Below are 25,729 nucleotides of genomic sequence, written 5' to 3' on the forward strand. Positions count from 1 at the left end.
CATAACTCCAGCCTTCCCTTCTCTGGTGAAATGGTGAGCTTCTCGGATGTTCTCAGGAAGCTCTTTCGCGATCTCAGCCGTTGCTGTGGTGGATTATGTCCGTGCAGTGGATGGACTCTGTCCTGCTCCACTTTCAGTCTCTCCTTGTTGGCAGCCACTGTTCTGCTTACCCATGACGGCGCTATTCCAGCGAGGCAGTAGAGCTTGTCAGTTGGGTTAGGTCTTAAGCAACCTGTGATCAACCTGCAGGTTTCGTTGAGAGCAGTGTCTACTTGTCTGGCATGAAATGACTGATACCAGACTGCAGAAGCATATTCAGCAGTAGAAAAGCACGAAGATTGCAATGATTTCCCACCAAGATAAGACTTGCAATCGGGCGGCTGATGCTTTCACACCAGAAACATCATCTTGGTCCTTCTCAGCACCACAGTTGTCCATCATGTCGATGAATATAGGAGGTGTATCATCACCAAAAGAACTGTCACAAGAGCTGTGCAGACAAACCAAGAATGAGCAATAAAACAAAATGAATAGTTCTGTTCACGACTGGAGCCACACTGCGCTCTTCTCAACCGCAATGAGAATGGTGCGTTACTTCTTCCTCATTTATACATACTGCAGTACGCGATGTTTTCCTATGGAGAAAAAGAGTATTCAGCCCAATCATATGAAGAATTCATCAGAAAGTTTTCATTTGAAATATCTATTAACTAGGACTATACTTCATACAAGAGTCAGACGGAACTTATGGGAGCGTCACAGCTCGTTGGTGGACCCGTGATTACTAGAAGGCCTTTGCTTCTGCACTGGTAAACAAAAATTAGAGACGAAAGTAATTTTCGCATGTGCAATTGTCAAGTAACATGGTTCGTGGAATCTTAGACCACACAGAAAAATAACTGCTACAGTACAATACAGAAGGTAACTCAAAGAAGTTCTCAATGAGACTAACAGAAATGACACTTTTATTCAAATTATTACCCTGAATTCATAGCGATTTATAATGATCCCCAGGACATGGCTCGAAACGCTGAGAACGGAAATGCATACTATGTAGCTTCCTCCCATGCTGGCCACAAGGTTGGTAAGTTCTTGTGGTAGAGAGTTCCATTCCTCCACTAGTTTGGTTGGTTGGCTGGTCATTGATCCGTGTAAACTTGTTGCAATACGTCTCCACAACGCATCCCACACCTGCTAGACGGGATGTAAGTCAGGGCCAAAACCATGATAGCTGTAGCAGAACCAGCAGAATTAATGGGAACCTGCAGATGACTTACGGGGGTCTTCAGCGAGTGCAGACTGGCATGGTTGGTGCGTGGATTAATTAGGTCACACTGGTTGACCTTACTGGGACTTTGGAAGATGCCACTAGCTCAGCTGTGGCCCCATTCGGGGCTGACTCTCAGTGGGACAGATATTGTCTGAAGATAGTACAGGTTGCCTAGAACTCCGCTTCTACAGATTTACCATGCTGTGTCCAGATATCAGGGACTCACTCGTCTAGAAGTAAGTAATGGATGATCCCGCCCGGCTAGGTGGGCGGTCTGTAAGCGCTGCTTGCCTATCCGGAAGGAATGGCGGTCCGTGGTACGAATCCGCCCGGCGGATTAGTGTCGATGTCCGGTGTGCGGCCAGCCTCTGGATGGTTTTTAGGCGGTTTTCCATCTGCGTCGGCGAATGCAGGCTGGTTCCCGTTATTCCGCCTCAGTTACACTTTGTCGGCGATTGCTGCGCAAACACTGTCTCCACATACGCGTACAGCATCATTACTCTACCACGCAAACATTTGGGGTTACACTCGTCTGATATGAGACGTTCCTGTTGAGGTATGAGGGAGGGAGGGGGGGGGGGGGGTTCGGTGTGGGGCGGCGGTGGGGTGGTTGGATTGCTGTAGCCTATTGTGGGGTTGTGGACTACTGAGGGCTAAGGCGGGACGAAGCCTCTCCAATTTAATACGTACATACATACAAGTAATGGATCATTCGCAACAGGGGCTTCTTGAACTATATATTTCCTAAACCCTGGTGTGTCTCAGTGGTAAAGGTTAGGAACTGAGAGTAAGCTATCTGCTGCAATGGTAGAGTAGGTGATTAACGAAGGTAGTATTATTACTTAAGGACTTGATGTGTTTTTATTTATATTTAATATATCATAAATTTTTAATTTCCTCCTTATTTACATTCAAGAATTATTGAAAAGGCTTACATAACAACTTTTGAAACAAATATTAATTATAGTTTTATACTATCTGCAGCCATGTAAAAATACGACTCACAAGAGATTACAGGTGTCGGGTGTCGAAACTGTAAGCGGTCTACAGTGCAATTAAATGCAATTAAATGATCACTTTTTCAAAACCATGTAATTATCTTCCATTGCGACGAACAACTTTGAAATTTCGCTGACTATTGGCTACAGCCTTCCTCTCTAACAGTGCAAAGGTGTGGCGGCCTGCGACATCAATCTCGGGTTCTGCGATGCTTCAAACAGCGAGGTGACGGCACTTGCGAAAAGAAAGGCCACAGCTCAGAAGTCATGTGACGTGTAAGGTGCTTTAATGTTGGCAGATTGGCAGCAAATTTCACCCCAAGTCTGCACACGCCAGACGCCACTGTGGATGCATCGCACTATGGGACGGTCGTCACACACCCTCTTACGCACAGAACCTCCATGACCAACGTTGGAATTACGAGATCTTATTATGAGTAGCCTCTGAGCTCCATGGGACATCTGAGGTCATCAGTCCCCTAGACTTAGAACTATTTAAACCTGCATGATTCGAACCTGCGACCGTACAGCAGCGCGGTTCCGGACTGAAGCGCCTAGAACCGCTTGGCCACAGCGGCCGCCATTTCAGAGACACCACTTGTCAGAATCGACAAGAAAAGTCCTCAAGATGTGTCACAAAGGGTGTCAATGAAATAAGCCCTTCCGTTGGGGCGTTGATTCGCACACGTTTTGCTGTCGCAGACGACAGTTTGGTGTGTGATGAACAACAGGAAGACGTTCTTGACAATGTTAGACATTGCTGACACCCTCCCGGATGATTCAACCTTTCTCTAAGGACACCGTGAGCGGCAACCATTCTGAACGCCGTTTGACACCTTGGGGGTGTTGTGCGACCGCAATCTTGCCCTGCAATACAGAGTGGAACCGTTCGATGCAATCTGAAAGTGAACCGAAATAGCAAAGGATGTTTACGCTTTATCAGCCCTCGATTTTCATGCTGTGCTGCGGCATAATGACAAGTGTGTGTACAACATTGTCACGTGTGTGACACGGCAGAGGGTCCCCCTACGACCCCACAGTTCGGCAACACCTTCAGTGTTGCCTCCCGCGCACTTTTGTTGGGCGGCTGTCAATGTCGCACCGCCCTCCCCCACTGGTCCACGCGGTCCCTAGTGGCTCGACTGTGTACGAGAGATAAAGCTGCTGTGGCGGTACAGTCCAAAGGAGTCAGGTCACGTTCGGTGGGGTTGCAACCCTCGACGTCCTTAGAATAGTGCACGGCGCGGTGCCAGCAATGTCGAACGTTGTTATCGCACAGCGAACTGTCGTCTGAGATGACGGAATGTGTGGGAATCAACTCCCCAAGAGAGGGGCTGATTTCGTTGACCTCCATTATGCCACTTCCTACGAGCTTTCCGTTGTCTATTTTGAGCGGCGGTGTATCTGAAATGAGTATAATTTCGGTGTTAGGAGATAATTATGGGGTTTGAAAAAAGTTATTGTTTAATAATTGTTGAGCCGTGGATTTATTTTCAAACAATATTTTTAAGAATTTATTTTACTTACTAGCGATTCATCAGGAACATTAACACATTTAATCACACTATGTGAGCGTGGAAGTAACTGCCAAGGAGTAATTGATGACATCATAAGCAAATTACTTTTAACAAATGGGAATTTTATTCACTTTAATTGAAAAGAAACAGATTTAAAATTATAGTCAGAAAGCAGCCTCTAAATACCAAGTTACAATTTATTCAGAGGAAGAAAGAAACAAGTTTTGACTGTATGAGCTTTCGGGTAGAGAACCTTGCCGCTCCCGTTTGACACGGCCGTAGTTACGACCGCTCACAACGGCCTCTGAAAGACTACACTGGTGCAAATCTGCAACACACCAGATAACTTTAAACTAAGAGCTTTAACAATTTACACAAGCACACAAACTATGCACCCCCGTAGGAGAGACGGAAATGGTACAAAACACAATATTAACTTTGCCACCGAAGGTGCAACTTGATTTTAACTTCTACGAAAAGTCTTACGGTGAAAGGGTGACAACTTTATATACTAAAATGATCATTTTAATAAAAGCCCATGAAATGCAATCTTATATAAAATTCTACACGGTTGGCCAAACAAGTCATACTAGACTGAAGAGCGAAAGAAACCGGTACACTTGCCTAATATCGTGTAGAGCTCCCGCGAGCTTGCTGAAATTCCGCAACACGACGTGGCGTGGATCCGAATAATGTCTGCAGTAGTGCTGGAGGGAACTGACACCATGAATCCTGCACGGCTGTCCATAAATCCGAGGGGGTGGAGTCTTCTGAGCAGCACATTGCAAGGCACCCAAGGTATGCTCAGTAATGTTCATGCCTGGGGAATTTCGTGGCCAGTGGAAGTGTTTAAACTCAGAAGAGTGTTCCTGGAGCCAGCACTCCGTAGAAAATCTGGACATGTGGGGTGTCGCATTGTCCTGCTGTAATTGCCCAAGTCCGTCGGAATGCACAGTGGACATGAATGGACGCAGCTGATCAGACAGGATGCTTACGTACGTGCCACCTGTCAGAGTCGCATCTAGACGTATCGTGGGTCCCATATCATTCCAGCTGCACACGCCCCACACCATTACAGAGCCCCCACAGCTTCAACAGTCCCGTGCTCATATACAGCGTCCATGGATTCATAACATTGTGTTCATACCCGTACTTGTCGATCCGCTCAATAGAATTTAAAACTAGACTCGTTCGACCAGGCAACACCATTCCTGTCGTCAACTATCCAATATTGGTATTGGCGGGCCCATGGGGCTGTAAAGCTTTGTGTCGTGCAGTCACTAATGGTACACAAGTGGGCCTTCGGCTCCGAAAGCCCATATCGATAATAGTTCGTTAAATGATTTGCATACCGACACTTGTTGATGGACCGACACTGAAATCTACAGCAGTTTGTGAAAGGGTTGCCCTTCTGTCACGTTGAACGATTCTGTTCAGTGGTCGTTGGTCCCGTTCTTGCAGGATCTTTTTCCTGCCGCAACGATGTCGGAGACTTGATGGTTTACAGGATTCTTGATATTCACGGTACACTCGTGAAATAGTCATGCGGGAAAATACCAACTTCATCGCTACCTAGAAGATGCTGTTTGTTTGTTACTTTCTATTACTTGTATATAGTACTTTCATGGAGAAATAATACATCACGAGTGTTTGTTTTTGTTTAGGTTTCCCCTTACAAATGATTTCCTAAATCGGAAATGGATAGTTGCTACTCGGAGAGAGAACTTCCAACCGACAGCAAATTATTTGCTGTGCTCTCTTCATTTTGAAGAGAATTGTTACATGGAAAATTATGTAAATAGATGTCAACTGAAGAACGATGCTATACCGACAGCATTTAGATTTCCAACTCATTTGAAAAAGGTATAGTGTCCTGGAAATTGTGCAATATAGGTCTAGGTTAAATAGTGTGGAAATACTGTCAGTGTGTATAATTTTGAACGTTTCTTTTCCATGTTACCAAAGCAGTTCAAATATATATAATCAGAGGTAGGTCGAATAACTGCGTTTAGATATTTAACATGTGTTGTCAGGTGGTGATTATACTTCGTAAATGGTCAAATATTTGATCAAATGTTGCAAACTCAACCACTTTCAGAGGTGCTATCAGTGTTAAAAACTAATGTGCGAATGAAATTCCTACGGTATTTAAAGTGATATGGGTTATTACAATTAATCATATCAAAATTCGAGTGTAGACAATACTGTGCTAAAGTAAGCGTGCAAAATGTACACAGTAGTAGGCAAAAAGCAATCAGGACCTTACAGGAAAATTACGTGATTAAATAATTATCGTACTGTCTGCTACTTTAAAAGTTTAATGTAATTATCTAATGCAAAAAAACTCAATGTAAACTCGCTGAACCTTGTCGGGAAAGAGCCTTACATTCTTAAATTTCGCGTCTCTATCCAGACGTATTTCGGAAATTAGAAAACTTCATTCATTTAAGTATACTTTTAAAATAGACTCGAATACTCAGTACTTTTTTTAAACAAACATGTGTTTAATTTGTCCTTCAATTTGCTCCTGTTGCGTCTTATATACTTTAAATCACAACCCCAGTACTAAGGATTGATCCCTGCAAATGGCGGCGATCAGCTGCTTCAATTGGGGGTCAATTGCCTCGCTTCTCTGCTACGGCGTGGTAGGGGCTTGGACTGACACTGCTCTTACTGCAGCCAACACTGCTCTCTGGTCTGAGATTCTCTTATAGCTTACATATCGCAGGCAGCGCGTGAGCAATCCATCGAAATTACGTCTGCTAGAGCGCGCTAGCAATAAATTCCTTAGTCGTGGACCTCTTACACAGTTGTTATTTTCTTACAAATGTGCACCTAGGTTAGCTATCAGAATATCGTGTCTCGGGCACGTTGTACGGCAGATGCATTGTGACTGAGCTGTAGACGGTTGCTTTCACTTCGCCTCCGCCGAACACTAGCGCATCCGCGGCGCCACACGCGGATAGGTAATTAGTGTAGGGGAGTGCTGCAGGCACCCGCCGCCACTCACCTCCGCGACCTCCGCCCTTCGCGGCAGCTCGTTCCACCTGCCAGTGTGTGCCACCTCGGCCCTCTTTGTGCTCCACTTCGCCTTTATACGGCGACGGAGGCCCAGGCGGGCCCTGTTAACGTGTAATGCGCACGCCGCCAGCGCAGTTGGGCCGAGAATTCAGCCCCGCGCCGCTACAAGAGAATTTAAAAAGAAATTGCGCTCGTACGCAGTTCCCCCACCATCTTGCCGTCATGCTAATGCATACCATAAACGTAGACATGATGTTCCTAGGGAACTAAGACTCTCTATCCAGGAGGAACGGAGCAAAGTGGTAGGAATAAACCGCAAGAGAAAGCATGTTCGACGCTCAAAGGAATCCCGCACTGCGCCCCTGGGCAAGTTCCAGCCTGTTACGGAGATCCAGGCGTGTGTCTGTGCCGTGCGAATGGCTGTGGTCAGTGACTGTACAGTATAATGTGTTTGCGTTGTTATGGATGAAAGGAACTCAGTGTCACAGGTGTCCCACTATGCCGGATCTTCTCGCACACCTTGGCGCGCAACCGCTGTGCAGCCATCGCCGTACTGCGGCCCGGCCTGATGCCACTGAGACAACTCCGCCATCAGGACAGCACTAGGCGGAATGTGAAAACAATAAGTTTCCTTAAATTTACGTCTATGGTCACAAACTTTTTGTTAACAGATTACAGGTTTCGTTCTATAATGACCATCATCAGACCTGCTCTATAAAAACAAAGTCCTAATGTACTGCAGCCATAGTGACTTTGTTTTTTATAAAACAGGTCTGATGATGGTCATTATAGACCGAAATCGGTAACCTGTTAAATAAAAGTTTGTGAGCATAGACGTAAATTAAAGGAAACTTATTGTATATGTGAGTCACTGTTTCATTCGCGACAATGTAGCAGCTTGTGGAATGTGAAAACATTAAGTTTACTTTACAGGTCCGTCTCGATCACACAAACTTTTGCATTTCGCTATTACCAGCTTCGGCTACTGCCACCTTCAGATACAGACAAGAATAGCTGTGTAACCAACTAAGTTCAATTAGCCGAAGCGAAGTCTGTAACAGGCCTGGTGATATACACACATCAAAATACTAATTCAACAGCAAAACACGGATACATTATCTGGGGCGGGGGGGGGGGGGAGGGGGCACAGCTCTGTGGGGGGTTATACCCCTTCTGCATTTATTATATATATATGCTGCATTGCTGTGATGATTGTTAATATATATATCTTCGATATGTTATATATATATATATGTGTGTTAGTATATTATTCTATATTCCATATAACCTAACTTTGCTTAAAGAAGTGATCGCCTAGCGGCGCGGGACGTCTAGATTTACAAAAGCCCCGCCGCTTTAAAAGGTAATAGGGCCTTTAGGTATATTTAGATATTTTTTATATTTGTTTTTTTGTTTAAACTATATCATTATAGGTATATATAGAATCCTTTTTTTCTTATCTTTAAGATGGTGTTCTTATCTCATTTTGTGTTCTGGAGACTTCAGCTCACGTCAGGAGAGGTATCGTCTATATACTTTACTTAGCCCCAGCCGCTCAATTGCGCTTGATAAGGGCACTTCCGCCTGTGTTATTCTTATGGAAGTATTGCACAACTTTGACAGCTCGCGATCTCTCGCTTTCTAGCGGCTCGAGAGCTTATCAGTAGCACTTCCTGTGTCGATCTCTCTCTTGCACTAGTGCTGTGTCTTTAACTCTGAGTACTTTATTGAGGCAACCGCATGTAGCTTTCAGCTACGCAACTGCATTGGAGTGTTTTGCTATGCATAGATAGTGTTTTGCTATGCATAAAGAAGTGTCTTAATGATGTTGTTTAGTGTTGTAGCCCACTTAAGGCACTCTGGGATGCCTCTCTGCATCACCCTGTTTCCCACAACTCCTGATGATAGACGTTGACTGTGGGTATTGTATCACAGACACAGTCCCTTTGAGTGTTCAGAGATGTCACCAAAGATATAAACAACCATACATGAGCAGCACCTATTAGACGTAGGGGGTCAGACAGCCTATCAGTTCCAGTCATTCTGCCAGGACCGGCCGCTGTGGAACCGCGCTGTTGCTACGGTCGCAGGTTCGGATCGTGCCTCGAGCATGGATGTATGTGACGTCCTTAGCTTAATTAGGTTTAAGTAGTTCTCAGTCTAGGGAACTGATTACCTCAGATGTTAAGTCCCATAGTGCTGAGAGCCATTTGACCCATTCTACCAGGAAGTAGGTACACGGCTTGTGTTTTCTGTAGTTAAACCATGCCTAGACGGTCAATACCGCTGTTCGATCGCGTCGGCATTGTTTGTGCCAGGAAGAGCTCTCAACAAGGGAAGTGTCCAGGCCTCTCGGAGTGAACCAAAGCGATGTTGTTCAGACATCGAGGAGGTACATGGAGACAGGAACTGTGGATGACACGCCTCGCTCAGGCCGCCCAAGGGCTACTACTGCAGTGGATGACCGCTACCTACTGATTATGGCGCGGAGGAACCCTGACAGCAAGGCCACCATGTTGAATAACGCTTTTCGTGCAGTGACAGGACGTCGTGTTGTGACTCAGACTGTGAGCAAAAGGCTGCATGATGAGCAACTTCACACCGACGTCCATGGCGAGGTTCCTCTTTGTAATCACAACACCATGCACCGCGGTACACAGGGGCCCAACAACGTGCAGAATGGACCGCTCAGGATTGACATCGCGTTCTCTTCGCCAATGAGTGTCGCAATGGCCTTCAATCAGACAATCGTCTGATTGTTGCAGGCAACCCGGTCAGGCTGAACAGTCCAGCGAGTGCAGCAAGGTGGATGTTCCCTGCTGTTTCGGGGTGGCATTATGTGGAGCCGATGTACGCTGCTGGTAGTCATGGAAGGCGCCGTAACGGCTGCACGATACGTGAAAGCCATCTGCCGACCTATAGTGCAATCATATCGGCAGCATATTAGCGAGGCATTCGTCTTCATGGACGACAATTCACGTCCTCATCGTGTACATCTTGCGAATGACTTCCTTCAGGATGGAGTGGCCAGCATCCTCTCCATACATGAACCCTATTGAACATGCCTGGGATAGATTGAAAAGGGCTGTTTATGGACGACGTGACCCACCAACCACTCTGAGGGATCTACGCCGAACTGCAGATGAGGAGTGAGACAATCTGGACCAACAGTGCCTTGATGAACCTCTGGATAGTATACCACGACGAATACAGGCATGCAGCAATGCAAGAGGACGTGCTACTGGATGTTAGAGGTACCGGTGTGTACAGCAATCTGGAGCACCACCTCTGAATGTCTCGCTGTATGGTGGTCCAACATGCAATGTGTGGTTATCATGAGCAATTAAAAGGGCGGAATGATGTTTATGTTGATCTCTATTTCAATTTTCTGTACAGGTTCCGGAGCTCTCGGAACCGAGATGATGTAAAACTTTTTTTGATGTGTCTATAAGAAAACTAAAAAATATTGCTTGATTGACAGCCATGTATACCAGCTATATAGGTATCAACGTCAAATTATATATGTAGGTGCAAAGTAAGTGCTGGTGTGACTTTGATGTATCTGGTATTTACACAAATAAATGAGGTCAGCATAGGGCACTACAGTCAGGGTCGATGAGTAACCAGTAACGCAAATGTAATATTTAAAAGTCATTAATAATTACTTCACATGGTAAAATGAGCATCTGACAATAAAACTTGTACTAACATATAATATGTGGAATTAGATCCATAGCTAAAATCCACATAAAAAGTGCAAATAGCAATAATGAGATGTTCGTAGCCTGGCAAAGTAAAACACACAAGTGTGTAAAAGCGAATATAAAAAGTTTAAAAATAAAATCACATCTATATATCGAAACCTTCCAGCATGACAAAACAATTAAGCCAAGGAAATTAACGAAACAGTGACTATTAATGAAACGTCGATACTCGGTAATACATCAGGAGTGAAATCTCAATGTCATTTCTTTTGTCATGCTGGAAGATTCCGATTTATAAATGTGATTTTATTTTTAAACTTTCTATACTGGCTTTTACACAACTGTATAATTTACTTTGCTAGGCTTCGGCTTCCCATTTTCACTATTTGCACTTTTTATGTGGATTTTAAGTGTGGATCGAATTCCACATATTGTATGAGAGCACATGTTTTATTGTCAGACGTTCATTTTGCCGTGTTAAGTAATTTTAATTGATGACTAAGTATACTGTATTTTAACTATTAAATTTCCAATTTTGGCTATGCATGTGCAATAGCTATAGTGCCCTATGCTGGCCTCATTCATTTGTATAAATACCAAACGCATCCAGGTCATCACCAGGGCTTACTATGGACCTATGTGTATAATTTCACGTTGATACTTACATCAGAAAATTTTATGGTACGTAAGGCAGGAATGCATTGCTGTCAATCATGTAAATATTTTTTTTATTCTTATGTATCATCGGGACTGTTAAAGGCTTAGCTTCAGATAGCTGAACTTAAGCACTGCTTTTGTATGTGGCAGATCTGAATCTGCTAGTAGCCGATGAAGGTGATAATGAAGTGTAAAAGTTTGTGTGATTAAGACGGAGCTGTAATACGAAGTGCCACAGCATGATCACGGATTCATTTTCAGACTTCATATCTTCAATTAATAAAGCATTAATCGATGGTGCTGTATTTATCACTGTGCTCCGTCTGCTACACATAACTTTGCAGCAAAAATGTAAGTGCAAACGTTCTGTACACAACTAAATTTCGGTTCATAACTTCACTGAAACACCATCACACTTGGGCAAGTGACTGTAACGCACCTAACGATGTAGAGGATCGTTCCTATCAACAATGACGTTGGGAAGAGAAGTTTTGTAGTAGAGTTGATCATCATTATTTTAATGTACCTGATGATGGCTCCACGCTGCCGAAACGCGTCGTGATAATATATGTTAGTAGAATGCAACTGAAGCAGTAAAAAATATGGCATAAATGTATAGTACAGTCGCTGACCTCAAGCAATTCCATGCGACATGGATAAGTTTAATCTCGTGAATATTTTTTGCGTTTGATAATGGGCCTTTCATTGTATGATGTGGAATAAGTTATGGAATATGCTCCACGAGTTTGAGGTTGCAAAAAACTTAGTATCATTACTAAAACATCTTTATAACAGCCAAGCTGCAAACAAAGGTGGATGGTGAATACTAGGAGTTTTTCGAGATGACATTTGGTGTAAGGAAAGGTTGTATACCATCTGTCACCTCATCTCTATAACATCTACGCCGCGTATGTCGTCAGGAGCGCACTGGATGGATGGGACGTGACAGGAAAATCGACAACCTAGGTTTTACGCTTCGCAGGTGATAGATACTACTCTCATTGCAGGGAGGAAGTGATCTGATATGCAGGGTTAGTCTAAGTTTCGGTGAGGTGAGAAAAAGCGTACACATGGCTATTGCCAAGATTTAGATCAAATCCAACTCACAGAATACTTAAAGGATCTGGATGTGATGAACGATTAAATGTATCTAGGAACTCTGATCGATGACACAAGAAAATACAATAATGAAATACAACGACAATTAGACCTGGGCAAAAGTGCAATGCTTAAACTGACTGAGATCGGGCAGAACCGGGAAAAATTCCAAGGCAACGAAAATGCGCTTGGCGTACTCGATGGTGTTCGAGGTGTTCTTGTGCGGCTGCGAGACCTGGACGGTGAAAGCCAGTGATAGAGCCGAACTGATGCCTTAGAGATGTGCTGTTGGCGGAAGATGATACACGTATCCTGCTCAGAAAGAAGAACCAATGCGTCCATTGTACACTGAAGAGCCAAAGAAACTGGTACACATGCCTAATATCTTGTAAGGCCTCCCGCAAGCACCGCAACACGGCGTGGCATGGACTCGACTAATGTCTGAAGTAGTGCCGGAGGGAAATGACACCATGAATCCTGCAGGCAGAGGGTGGAGATCTCTTTTGGACATTTGCAAGACATCCCAGATATGTTCAATAATGTTCATATCTGGGGAGTTTGGTGGCCAGCAAAATTATTTAAACTCATAAGTGTGTTCCTGGAGGTACTCTGTAGCAATTCTAGACGTGTGGGGCGTCGCATTGTCCTGCTGGAATTGGCCGTCGGAATACACAATAAACATGATGCTTACGTAAGTGTCACCTGTCAGTCGTTTCTAGACTTATCAGGGGACCCATGTCACTTCAACTGAACACGTTCCACACCATTACAGAGCCTCCACCAGCTTCAACAGTCCCGTGCTGACATGCAGGGTCCATGGATTCATGAGGTTGTCCCTATACCCGTACACATCCATCCGCTCGATACAATTTGAAACGAGGCTGGTCCTATCATGTTTCCAGTCATCAACAGTCCAATGTCGGTGTTGACGAGCACAGGCTAGGCGTAAAGCTTTTTGTCATGCAGTCAACAAGGGTACGCCGGTGGACCTCTGCTGTGAAAGCCTGTATCGATGGTGTTTCGTTGAATGGTTCGCCCGCTGACACTTGTTGATGGCCCAGCATTGAAATATGCAGTAATTTACGGAAGGATTGCGCTTCTGTTATGTTGAACGATTCTCTTCAGTGGTCGTTGGTCCCATTCTTGCAAGATTGTTTTCCATTGGCAGCGATGTCGGAGATCTGACGTTTTACCGGAGTCTTTATATTCACGGTACACTCGTGAAATCGTCGTACCCGAAAATCCCCACTTCATCTCTTCCTCGGAGATACTTTGTCCCATCGCTCGTGCGCCGTCTGTATGACCACGTTCAACTCACTTAAATCTTGATAACCTGCCGTTGTAGCAGCAGTAACGGATCTAACAACTGTGCCAGACACTTGTTGTCTTCTATAGGCGTTGCCTACCGTATTCTGTCTGTTTACATATCCCTTTGTTTGAATATGCATGCCTATGGCTCAAATGGTTCTGACACTATGGGACTTAACATCTGACGGCATCAGTCCCCTAGAACTACTTAAGCCTAACTAACTTAAGGACATGACACACGTCCATGCCCGAGGCAGGATTCGCACCTGCGAGTGTACCAGCAGTGCGGTTCGGGACTGACGTGCTTATAATCGCCCGGCCACAGCGGCCGGAACGTATGATTTTACCAGTTTCTTCGTGTGCTTCAGTGTATATACGAGGAGAGTTGATAAGCAATTGAGCCGTGCGCGGTTCGTGTTCATGCCATTCTTGCTTGTCATCTTCTATTACGGTACTGCCGCCTTGTTTTCTTATTCCATTTACTGGAGTCACTAACTTCCTGCTTTACTCCTCCATGAGCGTCACCAGCAGCGTGTATCGATAAGTGCACTGTCGTACCATCTCTGGTGCGACCGATATTACACTCCTGGAAACGGAAAAAAGAACACATTGACACCGGTGTGTCAGACCCACCATACTTGCTCCGGACACTGCGAGAGGGCTGTACAAGCAATGATCACACGCACGGCACAGCGGACACACCAGGAACCGCGGTGTTGGCCGTCGAATGGCGGTAGCTGCGCAGCATTTGTGCACCGCCGCCGTCAGTGTCAGCAAGTTTGCCGTGGCATACGGAGCTCCATCGCAGTCTTTAACAGTGGTAGCATGCCGCGACAGCGTGGACGTCAACCGTATGTGCAGTTGACGGACTTTGAGCGAGGGAGTATAGTGGGCATGCGGGAGGCCGGGTGGACGTACCGCCGAATTGCTCAACACGTGGGGCGTGAGGTCTCCACTGTACATCGATGTTGTCGCCAGTGGTCGGCGGAAGGTGCACGTGCCCGTCGACCTGGGACCGGACCGCAGCGACGCACGGATGCACGCCAAGACCGTAGGATCCTACGCAGTGCCGTAGGGGACCGCACCGCCACTTCCCAGCAAATTAGGGACACTGTTGCTCCTGGGGTATCGGCGAGGACCATTCGCAACCGTCTCCATGAAGCTGGGCTACGGTCCCGCACACCGTTAGGCCGTCTTCGGCTCACACCCCAACATCGTGCAGCCCGCCTCCAGTGATGTCGCGACAGGCGTGAATGGAGGGACGAATGGAGACGTGTCGTCTTCAGCGATGAGAGTCGCTTCTGCCTTGGTGCCAATGATCATCATGGTGTGGGGAGCGATCTCCTACACTGGCCGTTCACCTCTGGTGATCGTCGAGGGGACACTGAATAGTGCACGGTACATCCAAACCGTCATCGAACCCATCGTTCTACCATTCCTAGACCGGCAAGGGAACTTGCTGTTCCAACAGGACAATGCACGTGCGCATGTATCCTGTGCCACCCAACGTGCTCTAGAAGGTGTAAGTCAACTACCCTGGCCAGCAAGATCTCCGGATCTGTCCCCCATTGAGCATGTTTGGGACTGGATGAAGCGTCGTCTCATGCGGTCTGCACGTCCAGCACGAAATCTGGTCCAACTCAGGCGCCAGGTGGAAATGGCATGGCAAGAGGACTACATCCAGCATCTCTACGATCGTCTCCATGGGAGAATAGCAGCCTGCATTGCTGCGAAAGGTGGATATACACTGTACTAGTGGTGACATTGTGCATGCTCTGTTGCCTGTGTCTATGTGCCTGTGGTTCTGTCAGTGTGATCATGTGATGTATCTGACCCCAGGAATGTGTCAGTAAAGTTTCCCCTTCCTGGGACAATGAATTCACGGTGTTCTTATTTCAATTTCCAGGAGTGTATTTCCGGGTCGTCGTGTGTCTGGCTGTCAGTTGGAGACGGACCAGCAGTGCAGTCGGCACGCAGCAGCAGTGAAGTCGGGGGTCGGAGCGCCGGTGAGGTGCGGACAGCCAGTGCTCGCCGACTGCTGGCGACACACATAAACTGTCCGACGGAGAGAGATTAGAGTGGCATGACCGTTGATTGGTCGTTTGGTTGGTCGTCTCATTGGGCGACGTGTATTTGGTCCTTTCACCGTTTCCGGGCCTGAACAGTCGTTTCGTTGGCACGGAGCAGCAAGGAAGCCCCCGTCGCTCTGAGTCAGGCCGGAGCTGCTGGCGGCGTGCACGCGCGGTTGGGGAGTGAGGAGCTGCTCGCGATTGCTTCGAAGTTTCTCGCCCACAGATCTTGGACATGGTTGAGTCCTCACTTAATCTACTCTCGAGCCTCAGCTGTTTACATTTCTTTGTTTGATCCTGGCTCTCAGTTTTGCGACTTTCTCGTGAGGAACGACGTGTGTGTTTTCAAGTCGGCTAAGATTCCAGACGTCTTCCTGTGGAGTTAATTTATTCCCTGTTATTGAAGTTCACCAGCGGTATCTTCTGCCTTGTGGCCGTTGACGCTCCAGTTACCTGCCCTGGTCGTTGACGTAATTTTAGGTAGTGTATTTTTCTCGTCGTGTTGTTGCTGTCCAATGCGGCGTGTAGTTTGACAGCTGAGGTGTTGTTGGTCGTCATGGGCGCCAATATTCTGAGTGTCGCTGTATTAAAATCTTGTGGTGATTTGCTGGTTGCTTGGAGCGGAACTGATCTTGTTCATTGGTAGGTCGGCTGTCTGTCGGTTGGGTTGACTTCAGATTAAGAAGTCGTTGTATAGGCTGCCTGTCTCACCGAAGCGGGCGTTAGTGTTCTAGTCCCAGGCTGACCCTTGGAAGCGTCCGAGCGCCGTTCCTTGTGTGTTACATAGCAATTTCCCTGTTTGGGTTTTAGTTATTTGGTTGATGTGTGGCCTTCAGCCGAGTATCAAAATGTTTTAATGTCTCTTAAATTAATGACCTTGTCTTGTCCTTGAGGTATAAGATTGTTATGCTTTTGTTTTACGATAAGGCTTTCTGCCTTTTGATTGAAACTCTTCATATTGCATAATATGCTGTCTCCAGCCAACTTGCATTAAAATTAAACTGCTACGGCCTTCAGCCTGCTTACATTGAAAATTTAGAGCATATGCTTGGGTGAAACCTTCAGGAGACCCCTGTATTTCAATTTGTTGCTTAGGGCTTGTGTCTCGGATTTTGAGTGTGGCCGGTGTAAAGTTAATTAAAGGAGGTCGATTAAAGTTTTGAGTGTTTTGCATCCTTGTTGTAATTGTGTTGATGAATAAAGTTTGTATGTTGAGTGGAACTGACAGGAATTTCTTTTGCCCCTTTCCGCAACCTAATCTGCTGTGCCCTGCTAGCGCAGGCGTTTCAGTAATGCAACAATTTTTTTCTTTGCCAATTTCGGTTGAAAAAATGAGCAATTTGTTGTGGATCGTCGTGGAATATTCACGCTTCAGCCTCTATAGTCACATGAAGTTCCGATACGTGGCGGCACTAGACGTAGCCTTCAAAATATCGTCTGCAGCGTCACAAGCAGAGAGGTTGCCACTGAATTTCATTCGGCGGAAAATTAGAGCATCGAACATGTTACGGCGTAAAATCAGTGCCGGCACGACAGTCGGGATCGACAGAGAAGAGGTCAGCCAGTCGCACACTGACCGACCTCCCTCCAGGACGACAACGCAACAGCAGCGGCCCCTACGTGAAGCCAACATAAGCGCCGCACCCAACTGGAGGCAGCTCACTTCGATAGCAGCTTCAACTTTAGCCACTTCGTTAGCCGACGCATCATAGCCTCTACAAAGCACAGTCTTCTACTTGTCTGTTCTGAAGAAGACCGATTATTCTGTAAGTTGGACTTTACTTCCGACGCGTCTAGCGATGTTGAGAATTTTTGCTTGTGTAGTTGTAATAATAAATTTTATTTTAATTGTTTGATTGTTTGTCCAAATAACCGAGTATACAGTATTCCTACACACAACAGGAGATATTCATAGGCGCTTGTGGAATGCCTATGTAGACCTTGTAGTGAACAAAAGCACAGTGTTTTGCATGTCCATCCATGTGCTCGATCGTCAGTGGTATTTTGGCTGTTCACTTACGCAATAAATTGAAATACGAGCAGCTGTCGTTTTGGTTTTATTTTATAATGCGGAAACCAGTTTCGGTGACTCGATACACCATCGTCAGGCTTCAGCTGATTCCTCAGCAGCAGCTAAGGCCTGAGGATGGAGTACTGAGTCACCGAACCTGGGTTCCGAACTATAAAATAACAGCAAAGTGACGGCTGCTCGTATTTCATTTCATTATGTGAAATCACATAAGCAACGCACGTACCATCATCGCAACCACCACTCTGTCTACAGGCCACAAGTGGCCCATCGGGACCATCCGACCGCCGTGTCATCCTCAGTGGAGGATGCAGATAGGAGGGGCGTGGGATCAGCACACCGCTCTCCCGGTCGTTATGATGGTATTCTTGACGGAAGCCGCTACTCTTCGGTCGAGTAGCTCCTCAATTGTCATCACGAGGCTGTGTGCACCCCGAAAAATGGCAACAGCGCATGGCGGCCTGGATGGTCACCCATCCAAGTTCCGACCACGCTCGACAGCGCTTAACTTCGGTAATCTCACGGGAACCGGTGTAGCCACTGCGGCAAGGCCGCTGCCCATCATCGCTACAAGGTCGCACAAACCTGTCCCCTCTCTCACGTGTCGGCCGGCCGCACACAGCTGTTACCCACAGGAAACTGAAGAAACGACTTCGATGTCCTCGTCGCCACAAAAATGCCAACGGACTTCTCCTTCTCCACGACGACTCAAACCTCACACAAGTCTGCGCACCCGAGAGATCTCACATTACTTCACTGGATTGTTCTTCCTCATCCATCCTACACCCCAGGTCTCGCACCTTCCGACTTCCATCTGTTTGGTCCACTGGAGGATGCACCCCGGGGGAAGCAGTATGTGGATGGTATGGAGGTCACTGACGCAACAAAACTGTAGTGGTGTCATTTTTTTCGTTTGACTTTTGAGCCTGTCAGTCCAACTGAAAAAGCCCTCTGGGTGAACACTGTGGAAAGACAAGACTGGAAGCCCACGAAATATAGCACAATACGTTCTCAGGATTTTCGGGAAGAGGACATAGACGGAACTTAATTTCGTCAGTCCGTATTAAGGAAAGTGCTTTATTACGAAAGCAGCGTTTTTATATAACATACACTGGAGATCATTAATTTCAATACACTCAATAAATGACATCTAGTTATCTGTAGATAAGGCCTAATACTGTGGTTACGGTTCGGCGAGCAAAGGAATAGTACAACAGTTATACACAAGTCCTGATTTTTGTTTGTGGTCATCGAGGTACAATAGTATCCAACAAACAATGCTGTATACGTAAACGTTATGTAACTATCTGATATGTTTGTTTACCTATTTGCCAGCCGCGCGGGGTAGCCGCGAGGTCAGGGGCGTCTTGCCACGGTTTGAGCGGCTCCCTCATTCGAAGGTTCGAGTCCTTCTTCAGGCATGGGTGTGTGTGTTGTCCTTAGCGTAAGTTAGTTTAAGTTAGATTACGTAGTGTGTAAGCCTAGCAAAGGAATAATACAACAGTTTTACACAAGTCCTCATTCTTGTTTGTGGTCATTGAGATACAATAGTATCCAACAAACAATACTGTATACATAAACGTTGCGGCCGCGGTGGTCTCGCGGTTCTAGGCGCGCAGTCCGGAACCGCGCTGCTGCTACGGTCGCAGGTTCGAATCCTGTCTCGGGCATGGATGTGTGTGATGTCCTTAGGTTAGTTAGGTTTAAGTAGTTCTAAGTTCTAGGGGACTAATGACCACAGCGGTTGAGTCCCATAATGCTGAGCCATTTGAACCATACATAAACGTTATGTAACTATCTGGTATGTTTGCTTACCTATTTGCCGGCCGCGCCGGGTAGCCGCGCGGTCTATGGGCGTCTTGCCACGGTTTGGGCGGCTCCCCCTTTCGGAGGTTCGAGTCCTCCTTCGGCCATGGGTGTGTATGTTGTCCTTAGCGTAAGATAGTTTAAGTTAGATTAAGTAGCGTAGGGACCGTTGACCTCAGTATTTTGAGCCCATAATAACTTACCACAAATTTCCAAAAATTCCCTATTTGCCGACGGACGCCGCATTTGGTGTACCTGTGTCGTTCCCTGTAGTGGTGTGAGCGGCAAGCATTGCTACGATACATAACATGTGGTTCCTGCACGTCAGTTCCTTCGTGACATTGAAGTGTGCACATCGCTAGTATGGCTCCACCAGTGGAGATATCCATGGAAAAAAGTGCTGCAATTGTAGAAGTTGGCCAAGCATGTTTCTCTATTCGGCAAATTGCGAGACAGAGTAGTGTGTCTATAGGAGTAGAGAAATACACCCTTCACCGCCAGAAGACAACAGGTAGCAATAAAGACATACCACGACCAGGGCGACCTCATAAACAAATCGGAATTACCAGTAAGGGAAATAGATTCAAAAAAGAGTCCCAAATTCGTGCAGAATCGGTAGAAATGAACACGACAATCTGTTGCAACAGTAAAAAGGAGACTGGCTGAAGCTGGTTCAAATGGCTCTGAGCACTATGCGACTTAACTTCTGAAGTTATCAGTCGCCTAGAACTTAGAACTAATTAAACCTAACTAAGCTAAGGACATCACTCAAATCCATGCCCGAGGCAGGATTCGAACCTGCGACCGTAACGGTCGCTCGGCTCCAGACTGTAGCGCCTAGAACCGCACGGCCACTTCGGCCGGCACTGAAGGCGGCTTGAAATGATGTACAACAGCAAGAAACCCCCTTCTAAGGCCCATAAATAAACAGGAGAGTCTTGAATGGGCTAGAAAACATCGTAATTGGACTTCGGAAGAGTGAATGAAGGTCCAGAATGAGATTTTCACTCTGCAGTGGAGTGTGCGCTGATATGAAACTTCCTGGCAGATTAAAACTGTGTGCCCGACCGAGACTCGAACTCGGGACCTTTGCCTTTCCCAAGGGCTCTACCAACTGAGCTACCGAAGCACGACTCACGCACGGTACTCACAGCTTTACTTCTGCCAGTATCCGTCTCCTACCTTCCAAACTGCAAGGTTCGCAGGAGACCTTCTGTAAAGTTTGGAAAGTAGGAGACGGATACTGGCAGAAGTAAAGCTGTGAGTAGCGTGCGTGAGTCGTGCTTCGCTAGCTCAGATGGTAGAGCACTTGCCCGCCAAAGGCAAAGGTCCAGCGTTCGAGTCTCGGTCGGGCACACAGTTTTAATCTGCCAGGAAGTTTCAGTGAACGAAGGTGTTATTCACCTATGAATCGAAGTTCGAGATTTTTAGAACCAGAAGGAGTATATTCGTTCGCCGATGTGTAGGGCAAAAGGGAGCCCAGCAGTGTGTTCTACCTACAGTTAAACACGGTGGAGTCTTCGCCAATGTTGGCTGGTGGCCAATGCTAAAATAGAAACATATAAATGAGATCAGGTTTGTCAGTAACGTCAGTAAGGTGCTGCCTGCATGGTCTGGATCTGCAACGACTAAAATAATTACAAGTCGTTGGTAAAAAATAATATAGTGTACTTAACTGGTTGCACAGGATTCTTCTTGGCTACGTGCATATAATTATAAACAGATAGCTACTGCGGCCTCACGTAGGCCATACGTTACTGAGCACCTTGTTAGAGGTTGCTTCCAATCAGCTGAGGGCTATGCTACTTTCCTACTTAACGTCCCGATCAAGAGTGGACCAGAGATCGCTGGAAACTTGATACAAGCCGCGGAGCAGCGCTAGGGGTGGTAGTCGCGACTCGCGGGTCCACCGACATCTATTACGGACCGCGGTCGATATCTGCAACCCCTAACAAGTGTGGTATCGAACGTTGATATCACAAGTTCTATTATGGATTGGGGATCTTTTGCCGGAGATAGAGTTGACAGTTGGCGACGTTGTGAAAACAGAAGGATATATGTATCAGAAGCAGTGCCACCGCATACTTCAGTATCATGCAGTATCAAGTGCATTGTGATTAATAGGGAAACGGTTCACCTTACTACAGGATGATGACACAAAACATCGGACGGCTTAATGTACGAACTACATTGCATCAGAGGAAAAACGGAAAGTACTGAATGACATGGTATGGCCGTCCCAAAGCCCCGATTGGAATCCCATTGAAATTGTCTGGGATGAAGTGGACAGACGTTTCAAATGGTTCAAATGGCTCTGAGCACTATGGGGCTTAACATCTGTGGTCATCAGTCCCCTAGAACGTAGAACTACTTAAACCTAACTAACCTAACGACATCACACACATCCATGCCCGAGGCAGGATTCGAACCTGCGACCGTAGCAGTCACGCGGTTCCGGACTGAGCGCCTTAACCGCGAGACCACCGCGGCCGGCAGACGTTTCAGGGAAGTTAATATATCCAGCAAGGAACATCTTTGGAATATTGTTAAGTCTCTGAGGAATCATATAGATTCACCATCACCCCATCGATGTCGGAGATTTGATGTTTTACCGGATTTCTGATGTTCACGGTACACTCGTGAAATGGTCGTACGGGAAAATCCCCACCTCATCGGTATCTCGGAGTTCCTGTGTCCCATCACCTGAGCGCTGACTATAACACCGTGTTCAAACTCACTTAAATCTTGATAACCTGCCATTGTAGCAGTAGTAACCGGTCGAACAACTGCGCCAGACACTTGTTGTCTTGTATAGGCGTTGCCGACCGCAGCGCAGTGTTCTGAGTGTTTACGTATCTTTGTATTTGAATACGCATGCCTATACCAGTTTCTTTGGCGCTTCAGTGTATGAGGTACTGGTCAAAACTCGTAAGAATTTCGTTGTATTTTTTATAAACACCGTAAAACTATGCTAAACGCAAGAATGACAAACTTGGACCTACGCCCACTTGCGCCTGCACACTGTATTTGACCCTCGATCCTCATGCTTCCCTCCAAAGCCAAAGAGAAGAGTCCTAGATGCCTCAGGGATGTGTCTTATCTACCGATTGAAAGTATTGCTCATGTTGTGCCATAAATTTCTTTTCATCACAGGTGCAAGAAATAAGCATGCGGTCACTTTTTTTAGACTTAATTAACCTGGTTTTGACACTACTAGGAGTGGGTTCATCAGAATGGAAAACAATTAAAGTGGCCTACAACATAGTCACAGAGTTATAGGATAAGACATTTTTATAGATGGAGTGTAAGTACTGGTTAACAGTAAAGGATATAAGCATTACTTACATGTCATATATGAAGTAATTAACACGTCAAAACGGCTTTGATCAGAAAATATTTAAGATAGAATAAATGAAGGCGAGCCACTATGGGCTGCTCATACCTGTACGGCTACAGGATGCAACAGACTGAGTCTTTAATCGTTTTCAATTCTGATGAAGACACTCCTGGTAGTGTCGAAAGCAGGTTACGTCTAAAAATAGTGACCGAGAGCTTATTCCGTGCAATTGTAACCTAGAAACGGTCTCTGAACGTGCAGCCATGTATAAAATTCTCTTCATCAGTTATCCGATTTTTCCATCTAATTTTCAACAATAAGTACCGTCTCACTTTAAAAGATTATATTCTAGCCCGACAAATACAGTAGTCCAAATAGCCTCTCCCGAACAGGTCATGATGGCCCAACGGCACCGACCGGCCGCCGTGTCATCCTCAGCCCACAGGCGTTCCTTGATGCGGATGTGGAGAGGCATGTGGTCAGCACACCGCTCTCCCAGCCGTATAGCAGTTTACGAAACCGGAGCCGCTACTTCTCAATCGAGTAGCTCCTCAATGTGCCTCACAAGGGCAAATTGTACCCGCTTGCCAGCAGCGCTCGGCAGACCGGATGGTCACCCATCCAAGTGCTAGCCCAGCCCGACAGCGCTTAACTTCTGACAGGAGCCCATACATCCAGAATTGGTACAGAGTGGCTCCAGCAACACTCTTCTGAGTTTAAACACTTCCGCTGGCCACCAAACTCCCCAGACATGAACATTATTGAGCATATCTGGGATGCCTTGCAACATGCTGTTCAGAAGAGACCTCCACCCTTCGTACTCTTACCGATTTACGGACAGCCCTGCAGAATTGATAGTGTCACTTCCCTCCATCACTACTTCAGACATTAGTCAAGTCCATGCCACGTCGTGATGCGGCTCTTCTGCGTTCTCGCGGGGGCCCTACACGATGTTAGGCAGCTGTACTATTTTCTTTGGCTCTTCAGTGTAGTAGGTCTTTGTGACGAGCTAGGAGCGTGACTATAGTCCAAAACCTGTCCATTTAAAAATCCGGAAAGAATGATTCAGCTGTTGAATCCACATCACAGTTCAGACGGAACTCGAATTATAATATAGTAGTTGCCTGCCTTACTGTTAGTAAACTGACGTCCCCTGGGGCTGATGTTACTGTCACAAATGCGGGAAATGGACAGTGAAGCGAGAATATCAGGCATGTGTAGTAAGGGATGCTGGTGCTACGGATTTACTTTGTACGTTGCTTCGAAGCCAGCCCCTCTGTGTTGAATCTCTACCGACCGGCCACCGTGTCATCCTCAGCCCACAGGCGTCGCTGCATGTGGATGTGGAGAGGTATGTGGTCAGCACACCCGTTCACCCGGCCATATGCCAGTTTAGGAAATGGGAGCCGGAACTTCTCAATTGAGTAGCTCCTCAGTGTGCCTGACAACGGCTAAGTGTACCCTCTTGCCAACGGCGTTAGGCAGTCCAGATGGCCAACCGAGCGAGGTGGCGCAGTGGCTAGCACACTGCCATTCGGGAGGACGACGGTACAATCCCACGTCGGGCCATCCTGATTTAGGTTTTCCATGATTTTCCTAAATCGCTCCAGGCAAATGCTGGGATGGCTCCTTTGAAAGGGCACGGCCGACTTCCTTCCCCGTCCTTCCCTAATCCTATGAGACCGATGACCTTGCTGCCTGGTCTCTTCCCCCAACCAACCCGGATGGTCACCCATCCAAGTGCTAGCTAGAGATGGGTAGTTCGCGAACGAACAGGTGCAATGAAACGGTTCACCAAGACGAAAAAATAACCGAGGAACGAATTCCAAGGAACGACGGGTTCATAGTTGACTTCGGTCACGGCGATCTACTTATAGTTCCCAGGAACGAGGAACGATGGATTCATAGTTCACTTCGGTCGCGGCGGTCTACTTATAGTTCCCGGGAACGAGGAACGATGGGTTCATAGTTCACTTCGGTCGCAGCGGTCTACTTATTGTTCCCGGGAATGAGGAACGATGGGTTCATAGTTCACTTTGGTCGCGGCAGTCTACTTATTGTTCCCGGGAACGAGGAACGATGGGTTCATAGTTCACTTTGGTCTCGGCGTTCTACTTATTGTTCCCGGGAATGAGGAACGATCAGTTCTTAGTTCACTTTGGTCGCGGCAGTCTGCTTATAGTTCCTGGGAACGAGGAATGATCGGTTCATAGTTGACTTCGGTCGCTGCAGTCTACTTATAGTTCATGGGAACGAGGAACGATCGGTTCATAGTTCACTTTGGTCACGGCGGTCTACTTATTGTTCCCGGGAACGAGGAACGATGGGTTCATAGTTCACTTCGGTCGCAGCGGTCTACTTATTGTTCCCGGGAATGAGGAACGATGGGTTCATAGTTCACTTTGGTCGTGGGAGTCTACTTATTGTTCCCGGGAACGAGGAACGATGGGTTCATAGTTCACTTTGGTCTCGGCGGTCTACTTATTGTTCCCGGGAATGAGGAACGATCAGTTCTTAGTTCACTTTGGTCGCGGCGGTCTGCTTATAGTTCCTGGGAACGAGGAATGATCGGTTCATAGTTGACTTCGGTCGCGGCAGTCTACTTATAGTTCATGGGAACGAGGAACGATCGGTTCATAGTTCACTTTGGTCGCGGCGGTCTACTTATTGTTCCCGGGAACGAGGAACGATCGGTTCATAGTTCACTTCGGTCGTGGTGGTCTACTTATTGTTCCCGGGAACGAGGAACGATGGATTCATAGTTCACTTCGGTCACGGTGGTCTACTTATTGTTCCCGGAAACGCGGAACGATCGGTTCTTAGTTCACTTCGGTCATGGCGGTCTGCTTATAGTTCCTGGGAACGAGGAATGATCGGTTCATAGTTGACTTCGGTCGCGGCGGTCTACTTATAGT

Source organism: Schistocerca gregaria, chromosome 9 (genome assembly GCF_023897955.1).
Source record: "Schistocerca gregaria isolate iqSchGreg1 chromosome 9, iqSchGreg1.2, whole genome shotgun sequence".
Lineage (NCBI taxonomy): Eukaryota > Metazoa > Arthropoda > Insecta > Orthoptera > Acrididae > Schistocerca > Schistocerca gregaria.